At 44.4% G+C, this 16,524-nt stretch overlaps 1 protein-coding gene and 1 long non-coding RNA gene across 2 annotated transcripts in view; one reads left to right on the top strand and one right to left on the bottom strand.

Annotated features, from left to right (window-relative positions):
• The window catches only part of LOC107196407, a 19,635-nt gene extending 5,879 nt beyond the window's left edge, over positions 1-13,756 (top strand). Inside the window, exons 2-3 of the long non-coding RNA XR_001517793.2 lie at positions 7,359-9,451; positions 11,556-13,756. This is a non-coding gene — a long non-coding RNA (uncharacterized LOC107196407). The remainder of the gene's footprint in view (positions 1-7,358; positions 9,452-11,555) is intronic.
• The window catches only part of CTDSPL (CTD small phosphatase like), a 114,404-nt gene that overhangs the window by 59,343 nt on the left and 38,537 nt on the right, over positions 1-16,524 (bottom strand). The gene's annotated exons all lie outside the window — the stretch shown is intronic.

Genomic DNA, 16,524 nt, shown 5'->3' with positions numbered 1-16,524 from the left:
AGGGAGAGGGAGAGGGAGAGGGAGAGGGAGAGGGAGAGGGAGAGACACGTGCTTCTTTTACACAGGTGAGTTAAGGATGGTTAATAATTAACACAGCATAGGGATGGTTTGTGGGGAACCAGGTAACCACGAGGGCTTCTGTGGTCTGTGCTTTGGTGCAGTGGGCTGTGCCCTAAGGGGTCTGGGGAAGAGGGATGACTCCCACATTCCAAGGGTGTGTTATCTTAGAAGCACAAAGACAATAGACAGGCTCACTTAAGGTAAAGACTGACCTTTGTCAAGAAAGTTGCAGTCCCAAGATGTGAACCCGCCATGACCCACTTTCAGCTAGGAACTTTTATGTTTAGGCGATTATTTGTGGTTATTTTTGGTCTCCGGGTTTGTAAGGGCCACCATGTAGGCCTCCTCTGAGCTGGTCAGGTTTAGGATATGGCCCCTTTTTCATCCACACCTATTACAATAAAAAATATTCTTGCTACTCCCACAATGTCCCTTAGTGTTCTAGTCTTATCATATTATAGGGGGGCCTATTTCTCCTTCTGGAGTGAGAGGTCCTTGAGGGCAGGGAACAGTGTTTTCTTCAAGATTCTGACCAAGCTAACAGCCGAGGGCCCAGATCACATATAATTCTTAATGTCTGCTGGGTGAATGACTCAAATTGTTTCCACATTCCAAGCACCGTCTTTTATTTAAGACCGTATGTATCCGATGCCAAAAGACAAACAAAAACAACTCTACCACAGTGAAAGAATGCAATTTCTTAGTGTCACCATAAAGCACTATAAGTTTTGGTCTATCCAGTTTGTGATCATATTAGATCGAGTAAACATGTGATGGGAGAAATATTAAGAGAACTGAGTGATATGAAAACGGAATGTGATTGATTGGAAGGACAGAATGAAATTATAGTTCTCTAGAAATGTGAGAACCAGATGACATTCCTAGGGACAGGTAGGCCACGTTTATCGGTTAGAGGGCTCCCAGAAATACATTAGATGCAAGAAGGCTTGAGAAATAGTCCACATGTGTCCCTGAAGGCAGTGAGCCAATCTGGGAGCAGGTGCCTGGAGTTAAGAAAGACCAAGCACATGGCACAAGGGGCCTCACGGACCCCAGCTAGCCTGAGCAGGCGCAGGGACTTCCAAAGCTGGCAATGGCCTTGGCTAGATGAGGCAAGCAATGGGGGCAGGGTGGGCAGGGTGGAAGGGGTTCTAAAAAATTAGACTTTGAGCAATGCCCTAATGCCAGGCGGACTTTTGAGCTTCTTAATAAAGGCACAGAGAAATGAAGTGACCTGTATAATGTGAGAGTTGGTTAAAGGCAGATAGTGACTAACTTAGATCTCTAGGCCCCGAGCTCTGTTCTCCCTTTCAATGCAGCAAGTATGCATGCAACTGAGTATATCCGGCATATGTCACTTCTGGAGCATCCCTCTACATGCTTCTGTTTCCTCCCTCCCCCTGCCTCTATTTCTGCTCCCTCTCTTCACTTAGTGCTTCCCCCAGGTCTTCTTCTAGCCCTTTTCTTACCTTTTAAGGCCCTGGTCTATGACACTTTTTGAAATTCTTTCCTAAAAACTCCAACCCACACGTCTCTTTCCTAATTCCTACTCTGCCTTTGGGCGCTTGGCTCATCTAGCTCTTTTCTCAAATTTCTGCTGTTAAACACAAAGGCACTGAATTTTATACTTTGCTCATTCATGTCTTATTCAACACTATACGCCCACTGCCTGGACACGCAAATGAAGGTTGAACAAATGGAAAAATGAAGGTGTCATCACTTACAGTGCGTCTCTGGCTGAGTACGAGAACTGCCTTTTAACACAAGACACTTTCTTTATACTCCTTTGAAAGTTCTAAGTAAAAATTTGATGACTGAGTAACACTGTGTACTAAATAGAAACATTTACTAATAAAACTATATCAGGTACACTGTGGTCTGGCATTTGCTGTAAGGCTACATATCTAATTCGATGACATCAACCTAATAAAGTCTAAGTTTATTCATCTATATTGGGATACAATTTAGGACAATTTATCAGCAGTTAATTTTCTAAATAATTACAATGAAAGTGTCTAACACTTTAGAGTACAAGATGTGCCATAAATATAAACGTATACAAATGCTTTCTTCCGTTTCATTTGTATATAAAATAGAGTAGAAAATTCACTTTAAACGAGTACTATTATTCATACTCTTCTAAGCTCTATCTTGAAAGCTCTGGGAGGTTAACTATGAACATCTATCTTCTCTGGCATTGGATTGTGAGCTCCTGAGGAAAGGGACTGAGTCCCTGTTCTATCCCTCTTGCCTTTGTCCTTCCCTTTGCTGTGCCCCTGCCCTCTTCACCCAGGCACAGGGTGTTGGTGCTCAATAAGTGTCTGCTGAACAAATGAACGTACGCATTGCCCAGTCAAGTAAACATTCTGTCCTTTTCCCTGACAAAGCAATGGGCATCAGTACAGGGGAACTGGGAACCTGTGTTGCCTAGGACACTAGAAAGATGCGATGAAGTTGGACAAGAATTATGGCATGTCAGTGGGGTAGAAAGGAGCAGGATACTTAGTTAGGTACACCCAAACTTTGCCTGTGACTTGTGGCACCCAAAATGTTGATGCCTCCTCTCTGGGCCTCAGTTTCTCTAACTCTGATCTCATCTAGCACTGCCTGTTCTGCATTCCTGTAGGATAGTTGTGTAGAGCAAACAAGGTGGTTTATGGGAAAGTACTTTGTGTACTATACAGCACTGTCTTAGTTTCCTAGGGCTGCCATATCAAAGTACCATGAGTTGGCTGGCTTAAAACAACAGAAATTTATTGTCTCACAGTTCTGAAGGCTAGAAGTCTGAAACCAAGGTATCGGCAGGGCCATGTATCCTCTGAAACCTGTAGAGAGAATCCTTTGCCTCTTTACCTTCTGGAGTTTGCTGACAATCCTTGGCTTTCCTTGGCTTGCAGACACAACACTCCCATCTCTGCCTCCATCATCACATGGCCATCTTCTCTCTGTGTGCCTCTGTCTCTGTGTCTCTTCCCCTCTTCTTATGAGGACAGAAGTCACAATGGGTTAAGGGACCACTCCTCTCCAGTATGACCTTATCTTAACTAATTGCAACTGCAATGGCCCTATTTCCAAATAAAGTCCCATTCTGAGGCACTGGGAGTTAGGACTTCAACATGTCTTTTTGTAGCACACAATTTAATCCACAGCAAGCGCCATGTGAATAAAAGTACCACATTTAAAAACCAGTGAAATAACGATAGGCTAGGACATTCAGAGTATCCCGTCTGCTGAGAACAATGAGAAAAGCTGGAAAAATATTTTTAAAATTCTGCTTGAAGTTATGGAGTATTAGCAGGCAATGAAGAATAACAAAGCCAAGATTCAGGAGAAGAGAGGAATCCGAAGAGGCAAGCCTGGCATTTGGGGACACTCTTCCTCTGAAGACGCCTGCCACCTGTGGAAGAGCTGGCTAAGAGGCTGAAAGGTTGAGTAGCACTTTGGAAAGTTTGTGGAGCTGGGGAAACCAAAGCTGGAGTCCCATTTCTCAAGTGCTATACCCTCAGAGTAAAGGTGAACCTCAAGCAACTGGTTCTGAACCTGGTTCTCACAGGTACAGAAGCACTTCAATCCCTGGAACTGGGTGACAGTGATAACAGATTGCTGGCACTCCAGGGCCTGCCAGAACCAAATATAAATTCTCCCTGAAGGAAGATGAAATTGCCCAAGGCCTCAAGTTAAGTTTTCACCTAAGATGTCTTACACTCAATCAAAAGGAAACAAGTATGTGAAGATATAACACGATATGAATGGAACTCAAGTAAAACAAAGGGCAATAGAAACAGACTCGCAAGGGCTAAAAATAAAGGTGTGATCAGACATCGAATTAAAAAAAAAAACTATGTTCAAGAGATAAAAGATAAAACTAGAAAGTTTCTCAGAATACTAGAAACAAAGCAAAACAAAAAGAACACACAGAAATCCTGAAACGAAAATAAAATAACTGAAATTAAGAATTCGATAGGTGGGTTTAGCAACAGCTTAAATGCAGTTTTAAGAGAAAATCAGTGAACTAAATGATGGGTCCAAAGAAAACACCTAGTTTGAAACTCAGAGAGACTTAAAGATAGAAAATAAAGATGAGGGAATTTCTCTGTATCTTCTCAAACCTCCTTTACATCTCAGCTAAAATTCTACCACGCCCTCTAGCCAAGACCAGCTCGTAACAATACTGTGTTTGTTGCAACTTAATTTTGTTCCTCTCCACTGGCATTTTAATTTACAAGCAAGCAAGCAAGCAAGCAAACCACTTCTTTTGTCCAGGTTTAATAAAAAGAAATAGTGGTAATTAACAGAATAAAGTAAACTTAAAAAAAAAAAAAAGATCAGAGGGAATGAGGTCTAGGGGATGCAATAGAAAGGACTAATACGCAATTAGAGTCACAGGAGAAGAGATTGAGAATTGAGCAGAAAAAATAACAGCCAAGAATTTTTCAAAACAGAAAAAAGACATCAAACACAGACCCAAAATCTTAAATGGATGAACCCCACACAGGATAAACAAAAAAGAAAACTATACCTAGATCCATCATAGTAAACTGCCGTGCACCAAAGATAAGGTGAAAATCTTCCAAGCAGCCAGAAGGGAAAAAGACAGACTATTATAAAAAAGTAACAGTAGAATTAACAGATAATTTCTTAATGAAAATATTGGAAGCCAAAATACACTGGAATATTGTCAAAGTATTGAAAGAAAATATCCAAATGTTTAAAAAACAAAAAGAAACCACCAATTAACACCAATCTTACATAACTTCTTCTGGAGAACAAAAGAGATGGTACTTCCCAATTCATTTTATGAGACTAACCAAGCCATGTCAAAGACATTACAAAGAGTAAAATTATAGGCAATCCTTCTCATGAGCACGGACATAAAAATCCTGAAGAAAAGAGGAGAATGAATCTAGCAATATATAAAAGTGATAATATAATACATCACAAGCAAGTGGGTTTAATGCAAGAATGCAACTCAACGCAGTATCAAAATAAAGGGGAAAATCATATCAATAGATTCAGAAAAATAATTTGATGAAATTCAATATCCATTTGTGATAAAAACTCCTTGCAAACTAGGACTAGATAGGGACTTCCCGTATTTGATAAATGATTTATAAATATCCATAGTACTCATTATACCTAATGTTTTTTTTCCTGCTGATATCAAAGACAAGACAAGGATGCCTGAATCACCACCTCTATTAAACATCGTACTGGAAAAAAGAGGCATAAGGGGGAAAAAAACTCACTTATAGATATTTTGATTTTGTGCATAGAAAATCCAAAAGAATCTTTGTACAAATTTCTAGAATCGATAATTAGTTGGGAAATATGAGATCAGTCTGGAAAAATCTCTTGTATTTCTAGACACCAAGAATAAATACTTAGAAATAAAAAAAATTGTTACAATTCATGCTAATATCCAAATATGAATTATCTGGGAATAAATAGAAAGATATGCAACATCAGTATGCAGAAAATTCCAACCTATTATTTGGAGAAAATTTTCAAGTCCATAAAAAATGGAAGAACATACCATGTTCATGGTTTTGAAGATTCAAATTTGTAAAGATGTCAGTTCTCCCCAAACTGGTCTAGAGAGTCCATGCAATTTCAATGAAAACCATAAGAGCTTTTGTTTGCTCATTTTGTGGAAACTGTTAACAGATAAGCTGATTCTAAGTTTCACGTGGAAATGCAAAAGGCCAATAACAGACTTGCTCCACTGGATACTGAAACTTACAGAGCAATAGAGAGTGTTACTTTTGGCAAAAAACAAACAAACAAACAAACAAACAAACCAACGTAATGAAATAGAAAGCCTGGCAACAGTCTCAGGCGAATATATGTTCATACACAGAGAGACCAGTGTTGTTAGATTTCTGGAGCAGCAGGCTTATGCTCTGTATTTACTGATTTCCAATTCTGGACCAGTCTTCGGTAAGGCTCTTCTCCTATCTGGACTTCAGTTTCTTCATCAACAACATCTATAATCTGGACTAGGTTACAAAATTCTGATTTGAAATAAAAACAATCAGAATAATAAGCATTTGCAGTTTGCAGGGTCTCCCCAATTCTCACTTCCACCTGAAAGCAAGATAATCTTCCAAGAAACCATTCCCCCTCTGCTTTCTGGGGAAAAGGAAAAGCAGGGATTTATGCCCTGTGTCCTGCCACCTACAGATTTTAGTATAAAATATTGCAGACAGTCTGAGTATAAAGGGTACAGACTGCTGAGTTTTGCACTGTTTCTCATTTAGGAGGCATCCACCACAAGGTAGTGTATGAATCAGGTAGACCTTGGTTTTAAAACACTATTTTTCATTTACATGTCTATCAAGTTTCCAATCAAACTATTTCGGCTCTCTGAGCCTGAGTTATTCTTATCTGTGAAAGGACAGTTATTGTGAAGATTAAATTGAATAATGCTTGTAAAGCACTTAGGACAGGGTCTAGCACACAGTAAGTATTAAAAAGCGAAAGCCATTACTGAAAATATACTGGGGCTGGATGTTGGGACTACGGTAATAGGGAAGACAGGATAACAGAAATAATAAACCAGACCTGTGAGGGTTTATCACAGTGCCTAATGTGTGGTTAATGTTCAATAAATATTTGTGGAATGGGGAAGTTACTAATTTACCAGGCTTTCACAGATCCTTGTTTAGAGTGTCACACTTGTTTTGAAATAACTGGATTCCTAATATGTTGCTGCCTTCCATTATTATCGAAGGCTGGGCTCTCTCCGTGGCCCCAATACCACCCCCGTCGCCCCTCCACCCCCCATGCACATGCACACCTGGCCTCAGCTAACGTCTTTTCTCTTTCCATCCTACGCGTATGGGGCCCCCTCTGCCTTGTGTGGTCAACTTGAGCCTGGGTATCCTGCAACCTGGCTAAACCCCAGTTGATTTACTGAGGGTCTACGTTACCAAGAAACTCCTGATACAAAACAGCCTATAAAGGGAACTATTTCAACACCAACCAGAGGCTGGGTATTACAAAGCCCTATTCCAGAACTTACACCTGAGGCCTGAAACATTTGCCTGGAAGGGAGGGGTGGCCAGGGCTCCTCCAGGGGGCGCTGCAGCACTCTGTTCTCCCCTGCTGGGACCGTCATATGACTCCTGGTTACCCCACAGTAGGGGAGTGCGTTAAGTCCCCCCGCCACCCCTAAGATACCACAAACCAAGGTGCTTTTAAAGTCACAGATGAATGTGGTAATTAATGGAAGTGGCTTTCCTAATGACCGTTTTTGACTTGTGAGCACAACAGCATCCTGTTCTTCCCTCTCTCTGTAGGGAGAGTGACACCTGTCACCGGGGTGTTTGGCCAGCTTCCTGCTTCTTGCTGCTCCTCCTCCTCCTCTCGCCGTTCCCGGTAAGAGACTCTGAAACTTGCTTGGAAATCCATTAAAACGTTTAAGAAACATTTTTCTCCAACAGTATTTTCTCCCTAATTATTTGTCAAAGGTTCCTCTTGTTGGATGTTTGGTGGAATTAGAGTGTCAAATAGTTGATGTGCACCCCAGACGAAGACGACTTCACCGTTCCTCCATCCCTCAGCCTTCTCTGTTCTAGCTACACAGCTCTACTGCCCTTGAGGGTCCCAGATCGTGCTGGCCCTTCCCTGAATTCAATCCCCGTTCTCGCTGAGTCACAAAATGGAAGTCATCACACAGTTTGCACAGCAAATTGTCACCAAAAGTGTGTGATCGCCCCCAATCTGTAAAACCTGAAGAGTACTACACTCTTAGTATCCGTCACCTTGTAAAGCACGCTGAGGAAAAGTGACTGCAGCCGCCACCACAATCACATCTAGGGCTCACCCTTCGCTTTGATTTCCTGAGTCCAGCGATAAACCAAGTCAGTCTTTATGATAAACTGTTTTTGAAAGAAGCAAGGGCATTAAGTGATTTAAATTACCCACATGCTCCCTGTAAGCTCTGCATCTATCCTAGCATCCTTGAAAGATAGGGGACAACATCGTCATCTAACAAAGCCCTGTGTACATACGGCAGGGCAGAGGTTGGGAATTTGCACACAGGCAGGAGCCTCGACCTTGGACCCACTGAACCTTGAAGAGCTGTGACCCACCGGCTCACCTCCCCCAGACATCAGGGCCCACATTCACATGTGATGAGCTCACACCTCTCACATTGGCCCCTGGCCCCCACCCTGTGGAATGGAGCATTTCGGCCTCTGTGGTTTTCTCTGGCACAAAGGACGTCTATTTCAGCATCAAGCGAACTTTCTTCATGAGAATCTAGCTCTGAGTTTTAAGAATCAAAGCCAATAAAAATAAAACATTTATTATAGTTTACAACTAATTTTTAGGAACATATGTACTATACTCTCAATGCATAGTCTTCATAAATATTATCTACTTGTAATGAACTGAGCTATTTCACCAAATTACCTTTAAATCGAATTTCCAGATCTCTGATGAAAATGTAGTCCAGCCTCTGGGAATCATAGATTCAAAGGGAGTTTACAAAGTAAAATCTTTGGATCTTATGCTATATTGTATGGTTACTGTGTGGCCTAGGATTCTGTTAATACTTTACTCAGATCACCTCATTTAATCCTCACAACAACCCTAACAGGTAGTTACTATTATTCTCCCATTTTACAGATGGGGAAACTGAAGCGTAGAGAGGTTTTTACCTGCCCATAGTCATAGAGCTAACTAAGTGGCAGAGCTGCCCTCCAGCAGTCTGGCTCCACCGCTCTTAAGTTAAGCATTCTTCCCAGAATGTGAAGAGAATGGCAATGTGTGATGCATTCACTTTGTGGGAAATAAAAGTTTAATGTTTAATCAGCATATGTTTAAAATCCATTAGCATTACCTTGAGGGCACCACACTCCTGAATTCCAAGCAATGGTGACTTGCGGTCCCTACTTTCATTCCCTCCCCACTCGTGGGACTCCGTGTCATGGCCCTGCTCAAGGTCACACAGCCCCGTCATCGTGTTCAGAGTCATTAGTGGAAAGGGCCTGACTTTCTTGCTGCAGGATGAGTTAAGACAACTGAAGTGACCCACCCAGGACTATTTCTCTCCCTCCTGCTGCTGAAAAGACACCACACCAGGAAAAACAGGAAGCTGGTTACCAAATACGCCAGAACAACAACTCCACTGTCGGGAGCGACTGGCAAGAAGCACAGCCACTGCCGTGTTCCTGGGCCTCCTGCCTGGAAGGAAGCAGCCAGCCCCAGGGGAGTGCTGGGCGTGCCACAGGCAGCCCTGGGTGAGCACTGAGGCTTGTTCCTCCTAACAGGTCATTCAGCCACCGGGGCAGCCCGCTACGCCCCAGGATACAGAGTGGAAAAAAGGATCCGCGTTTACTGGGCACCTGCCAGTGTTTGTTCACAATCCCAGTCCCATACCTGGAAGGTGGGTAATGATTTCCATGGCATAAATGAAGGCAGTGGGGCTCAGAGAGCTTGACTGATTTGTTCAGACAGGATGGAACGGGCAGGGGTTGGAACCTGGCTTTGTCTACCTTCAAAGCCCTCAATTTGATACATTTTCCATCATGCCACGCTGTAACATTTCTTTCTCAAATTTAACCAACAGGGTATCTTGATTTTTATTAGACAGCAAAAAAAAAAAAAAAAGAATTCAAAAACAAAAACCACCAATGAATCTGAATCAGTATTGGTTTCTTTAGAGAAAAATACTTTATGCAAAATTTCAAAAAACTTTCAAAAACAAACAAAATAGTTACAGAATTATGACAAAGACTAAATACCAACATTGGGTAAAGGCTGCATACAAACTAAAAAGAAAAACACAAGACCACCCCCGATTAGTACTATAAACAGAAATACTAATCTCTAAAAAATTTAGAAAAAAATTCAACCTCCTATTAATTCAAAAATGCAAAAATAAAAGCAATGTATGTTAGCTATTAAATTGGCAATTAAGAATTTATAGAACGCAATGTTGGCATAAGAACATACTACTGCTAGAAGTATAAATTGCTACTATCCTTTCGGAAAGCAATTTAGTAATTTGTACCAAGAGTTATAGAAGCTTTTGTACTCTCCTTCACCCAGTAATTCCATTTCCTGAGTCCATCCTAAGGAATTAATTTAAAATATGAAAAAGTTATATGCAGCATGGATGATTTCTCTTCTGTATGACTTATAAGCGGGGGATGAGTGGAAAGCAGCCTAAATGTCATTTCTAATAAGTATGGGTATATTTAGTCAATAGAGTATTACTCAGTCATTAAAAATGACTGTGACAGCCTATGTACCAAGATGGAAAAATACTGTTCAATGCAACATTAAGGAAAGAATGACTGGGGTAAGGTTGTAACAATGTAATTTATGCAAAATGTGATTATGCAAACCTGTGATATCACTTTCACAAAAAAATTTACCCATGACAAGAGACTAAAAGGAAATACACCAAAAAGAGAAAAGAGGGTCTATTGTTCAAAATATTTTATGCAGGTTCTTCTGATAGGTTTGCATGCATTTGCCATCTCTTCTACTTTCCACTAGGCATTTTGTTTGTTTGTTTTTTAACAAAAGAGAACCACGTTTGGAATACTCCTCTTGCCTGCTGTGACCGCCACTGGCTCACTTGGTGGGCACTACCAAGGGCGGCTGGCAGCATCCCCTCTTTCATGTGGTTTTCTGCGTGTTTGTATCCTTACTCGACAAAAGTTACTTTTGTTTCATTAACCACTTGCGGTTTAGGGGCTACACTGAGGGCTACCAGGGAAGACGACAGCAAACTTAAGGTAAAAGCTCTTTTAGGTTTCTTTTAAAACCTAAAAGAAAAAGAAAAGCCGAGGACTTTGTTCGTTTGTTTTGCATCTCAGGAGCACAGGGTCGCATTCACCATACGTAACAGTTCTTAGCACATGATTCACACTGTCTGGACAAAAGCCTTGTTTGTATGCTTTTATTTCCTTTTATACCTTTAGGCCACTTCCATGCCCCTCACCCCACAGGCAAACTTTCTAATGTGCTTGAGGTGTATCTATGCTTGCAAGAGTGCTCGCAAAATGGGCAAAGGGTTTTCCTGGGTGCCTATTTTTTAACTTCTGGAAATACTAGTTTGTGCATCTCATTCTTATTTTTCCCACTAAGCACTATATTCTTAAGATTCACTCACATTGCTATGAGCACAGTTCTTAAGTGCCTTGTGATAAATACAATGACGTGTGTATGTGTCCACCAGGGCATTTAGTGCTGTGTACTCTCCCCGCCTGTCACTCCCTCTCTCTCCCTTGCCTCTTTCCTCAGCTCTCCCACTTGTCCTGCACACGTGCTGCGTGTGGACTGTATGCATAGCATCGACAGTGTCAAGTGAGTATGATTAAAGTTTTTTAAGTCCCTTTATTTTTTTTTAAAGAGAAAGTTGTACTTGAGAGACGCAACTTTCAAGAATGCATTTTCCTTGTATGTCAAGTCTCTGTGATAAAATAAAACAAAAGTTGAAATAAAAAAATTATACTCTTAATTCCCTCATCCTCTCCTAGACCTATTTTGAAGCAGCTGCTTTGAGAAGAGCCATACGTGACCACCTAAGACCATCAAGGCGAGGACCCGAATTCCAGAGATGTCAGAAGGCTGCACGGCTGTTTGATGACACGATTCTGTAATCTAGGATCTCTGAGGTCAAGCTTTGATCCTGAAATTGACACTCTGGGAGCCATGTATGTCTCAGCAAGTGCACGCAGCAGGAGAGAGACAAAGGAAGCAGGTTTTTAGCTGGGACAGAGGCAGGAGTAATGTCCCCACTGGGCTCCGTGCCCCGCCTGTGACCCCTACCACAGTCAAAGCTGTTTACTGACTGCGACTCTCTTCAGTGCTGAACTTTATGTTCAACCACGTGGCTTCGCACAGACTCCTTCCTTTGCACCTCATAAAGAGAATGTGTGGGTCAGGGTAGGTGTCGTCAGCTGCGGGTTAGGAGGGGAAAAGTTAATGCTCAGAGGGTGAAGTGATTTACTCGAGGTCAAGTCAGAGAGGCAGAAAGGGGTGAGAACGACAGTCCAGCCTCAGCGGGTGGGATCCTCCCTTGCTCCCTCCCCTCCACCACGGTGAGACGGCACACCTGTGTACTCTTTAGAAATCGGGGCTCGAACATTCTATGCCAACCAAGACACCCGTGATTCTTGTCCTAGTGACTCCGCTCTAGAGATCGTATTTCTCCCAGTCCCTCCCTCCATCCCTCCCATGATCCTGGTGAACCATGCATGGAGGCACTCGTGAAAGATGGGAGCCCCGAAGGACCAGCTCCTCCCCTACTTGCAGGCATCTTTTTTTGGAGCTGGAAAGGATCTTAGAAACTGTATCCGCCGTTCTGGCAAGAAACAGATGGCACTCTCAAACTGGGTGATTTGAGGAGCGTTTAATAAAGGGACCATTTACAGAGGGGTGGGGAGGCGGTAGGGGAAGCATGGCGCAGTGTTCTGGGTCTGGTAGCAGTGCCACGTTTACACCCCTAGGACCAAAGGGGTGAAGGAGGAGAGGCTACTGGAACCCGAGGCAGACTGCCCTGGGGAGAGGGTTGCCTGCCAGGAGCCCAGACCTGCTGATGCCACAGGGAGGAGCCCGGAGATTCAGTATTTGGTCCTTGCTCTCCTTCCCTCCCAAATCCCGACACGTTCCTATTGTGCCAAGATGACAAGAGAAGGCCAGGACGAAAGGGAGCCCAGCCCATTCATGTAGTCCCTACTGGTCAGCTTCTAGAGCACAGCGAGGATGGGGAAAGGTGGAGAGTGGATCTGGAGGGGCAAACAGAAAGCATCCAGCCTAAGAACAAACTAACCCGGCCCCCTACCATGAAAGGTACTATACCTCTGGGGAAAAGGCCTGGCCCAGAATCTCAGAAGATGAGCTGCATAGCTGGACTGGAAACTCAGTCCCTGGGAGCCAGTCCACACTCCTCCACGCTCCATTTGACCTGAGGATTCCTCTTCCCATAAGCATGACTCAAATCTTGAAAAATAATAGGCCTTCAAATCACCTGGAAATTGTTTATTCTCATGGTCTGTATATTCCAACACTACCCTTTACTGGTATAACTCCCCGGAGCTACACCCAAAATGCCAACTTTGCTCATACTGTATGTTACACCTTCGACAGGAGAGGTCTACCAGGTCAGAATAAAACATTTTGCAGCAGGTACACCCACGCACACACAGACTGGGGAGGAGAACATGTATGCGGTTCTGCTGTGACCTCAGCTGTGGCACAAGAAAGTCCTTCCAGCCAACCTCCCAGTTCCCAGCCAGCCCCTGGCCTTCGGTGAACTGGCAGAGCACTCTCCCATTCTACTTACATACAGAAATAGCAACTGTGCATTGACCCAAGAGTTGCCCAGGCCTGGAAAAATCCTCCAGGATATTTTAGAAATCACATGTTCTTCCAAGCATTTTTAAAGTTGACGGGGGAACTGGCTGGCTAAAAAAAATGGGCAAATGACTGAGATCCTTTTTGTAGGCATTCTCTGCTCTACAAATTAAAAACGGAAGATCGAAATCTTATTTGACTCTCAATTTCCTTATAAATCCTATAAACCTTACCCCCTATATAAAGCAAGACAGGCTTCTGAATTCTTTGGATGACAGTCTTTTCTCAAGAAAACCATGAAAAGACTATCAATGACTAATCTCATGAAGATATTAGCATGATAGTTCTACAAATGCAACATTAAAAACACCAGAGAACTCTTGTTTGGCTTCTCAATTTTTACATTCCTTCATTCCGTCTCTAAACGCTTCCTGAGTCCCCGTGTTTGAAGCTGCAGGCAGAACAAAGAGAGGCAGGTGGGTACGAAACCGCAAAGGAAGCTTCTCCCACCTTCTTCTGTCTCTTGGAGGCAGAGGTGAGACACTGAAAACTTCAGAACAGAGCAGTGATTAGACTACATCGTGTTTTGGCAAGTTCTGCTGGAAAGAGGTAGGGGATGATGATGATGAAACCTAGAGGCAGGAAGCCTCATGAGGAGGCTGCTGTAAAACCACAGTTAAGATGTGAGGTTGGGCAGAAAAACTACTTTCCCAGATCAGAGAATGTGGACAAGGAAGTAGTAGAGTTCTGAGCCAGGTCTGCATGATTCAGCAGCAGGGAAATGTGTCCTGGACATGTGGGAAGGACAGAGACTCCTGGCAGGAGACATGTTTTCTCCATGGAATAAAAGGCTGAGTGGAGAGCTGCAGGCTGAGCTCCAAGACAAGGGAGCTGTGACACTCCCGGTCCCTCGTCTCAGAGTCTGGTATCCGCAGGTGCTGATTCTTGGGAGCTTGGCGGAGCAGTGCTCTGGCCAGGGGGTTGGAGGGGACCTCTTGCCCCTAATGGGCTCCCCACGCTCCCATTCTGTTTTAGTGAGTCACCCCTGGAGCCAGTTCTCTCTCTGCACAGTTCTTCACACTGCGAGGTCCTTTCTCAGCTTGGGCGAGATTCGTGCCCTGGGTCTCCCGCCCACTGGGACGGGTCCTTTCCTCTGAAGCTGGATAGAGAGGCATCGCTCCTCTTGCATGCACAAAAGGGGGCCAAGGAAGGACCCTCCCCCAAAAGAAATTAGTGCCAAACAACCCAAAAAAGAACCATAACTAGCTTGGCTCTGCTCAGCAATCTGGCTTTTTTTTCTCTGCTAAAGAGACAAATACCACAGAATCCAGTTCAAAGTGTCAGTGAAGAGCTTGTTCTGCTGGCGGTCTGCTAGGCAGCCAGCCTTGGAGCTGACTTTATTCTACAGAATTCTTCATGTTAAGGAGATTTACTACGCAGTCCTCCAGCTCCACACAGGCTAAAAGGGAAGTCCTGATGCTTACAGGAGTGTGTCGCAGGGATCTTGTGAAGGAGGTAGAGCCACCAGTCTTTCTGTGATGGCCCATGCACGGGCTGTCTGAGTCAACCAGTTACCTAGCAGACGCAGTGGCGGTACAAGGCTGGCTTGGGGACCTGGCGCCAGCCAGAAGCAACTGCGTGTGGACTTGGCAGGAACTCTGCCCCAGCAGTGGCGGCACCCTGACCTGTCGTAGCTTCCCTGGGGAAGAGTACAAATGCAGGGTGGACGAGAGAAGAGAGGCTACTGGGCTTCTGTCCCGAGGCTCCGAGCTTGTGCTTGGCGTATGATGAAGCCAACACGCAGCCCAAACTGACGAGAGCCTGGTGGAAGCATGACACAGCCTTTGCTGACTGCTTGCCTGGACAGCCTTGTGATGTCTCTCACGATAACAAGGCCCTCTTTGCCTGGCTCTTGTTGACCCTAAGGGCCCAGATATGTGTTGTTTCTCTCTCTCTCGCGCTGTATCAAGAATTACACAAATTACCTAAAACCCCTATTGAGGAAACGGAGAGGCCTTATTCATCAATCCTCATGTCCCCTTCTCCCACAAATGCAAGCTCTCACATCCAAACAACTCCCCCCACTCCTGCCCCTACCTCCAAAGGCAGCCTTATACCTCAGGGCTCAAAGCTGTTTTGCAGCAGCTGTGATAACAACAAGGAGGCCTCTCCAGTGAGTCACCATTTCAAAGTATGTGCATACACATTCCCTCATTTCTCCTAACAGCTGCCCTTCCTTCACCTCTCAGCAGCTTGAGATGGAGAAGGAGGTAGCTACCAGCAGCTTCCTCGTTGAATGACAAGGTCCTCCTCAGGAAAGTCAGCAATCAAATTGGCTGCCGTTTCCCAAGTCTTCATTTTTTCATAGGACTCACACTCTCCACCGAGCCCTCGTGTTAGTTAGCAGTGGTCCAGGCTGCTGGTTGGTTCTCTAACGGCCAGAAAACAAGAAGTCCACCATCATCTGAAATAGTCTCCAACAACGAGCGGGGCCTACCTGGGACCTGCTCTCAACCTCAGGGGAATGGTGTTTCCTGGAGCGCGGCCTGCACGGGTTTCATGATGAATGGTGACCTCTGGAGTGGTATGAAACTAGGCACCTGGGACTCTCTGAGACGGGGTCCTGGGATCCACCAGCACTCGCCACGGCCACATCTCTCTTTGAGGAAAGAAGCCGTAATGCATCCTGTGGCTAAAGGACAATGGTCACCCCTGTGCAGCCCGGCGTAAGGCTGCCTGACTGTGATGTTCTTCACTGAGTAGTGACTCACCGACCCAAGACGCTGCCTCTTTCGGGGGGTCTGGATGTGAGATGCAGCAGTGGTCGCAGAGACAGCAGCTGGGGTGAGACAGTAGAGAGAGGAGAGGAAGCAAGAGAAAGTGGGCAAAGGGACCAGCTTCCTACGCCTGGAGGCCTCCCTAGGGCAGGGAGCCACAGACGCCCAATTCTAAAGTGACAGAGGACAGCGGGTTCCCAGAGCTCCTGGTATGTCCTGAACAATGAGGAGCCAACCAGCCTGCAGGGAAGTACAGAAACCCATGGTGAATGGACTGTGTGTTGCTGGGGCCCGTGCTGAGTTTGCCCTTGTCCCTGGGGGATCTTCACGAGGAGCACCCATCCTCTGAGGCAAGCAGGGTGTAGCTCCTTTA

Source organism: Pteropus alecto, unplaced genomic scaffold, assembly GCF_000325575.1.
Source record: "Pteropus alecto unplaced genomic scaffold, ASM32557v1 scaffold10, whole genome shotgun sequence".
Lineage (NCBI taxonomy): Eukaryota > Metazoa > Chordata > Mammalia > Chiroptera > Pteropodidae > Pteropus > Pteropus alecto.
This window is presented reverse-complemented; position numbering and strand designations above follow the sequence as displayed.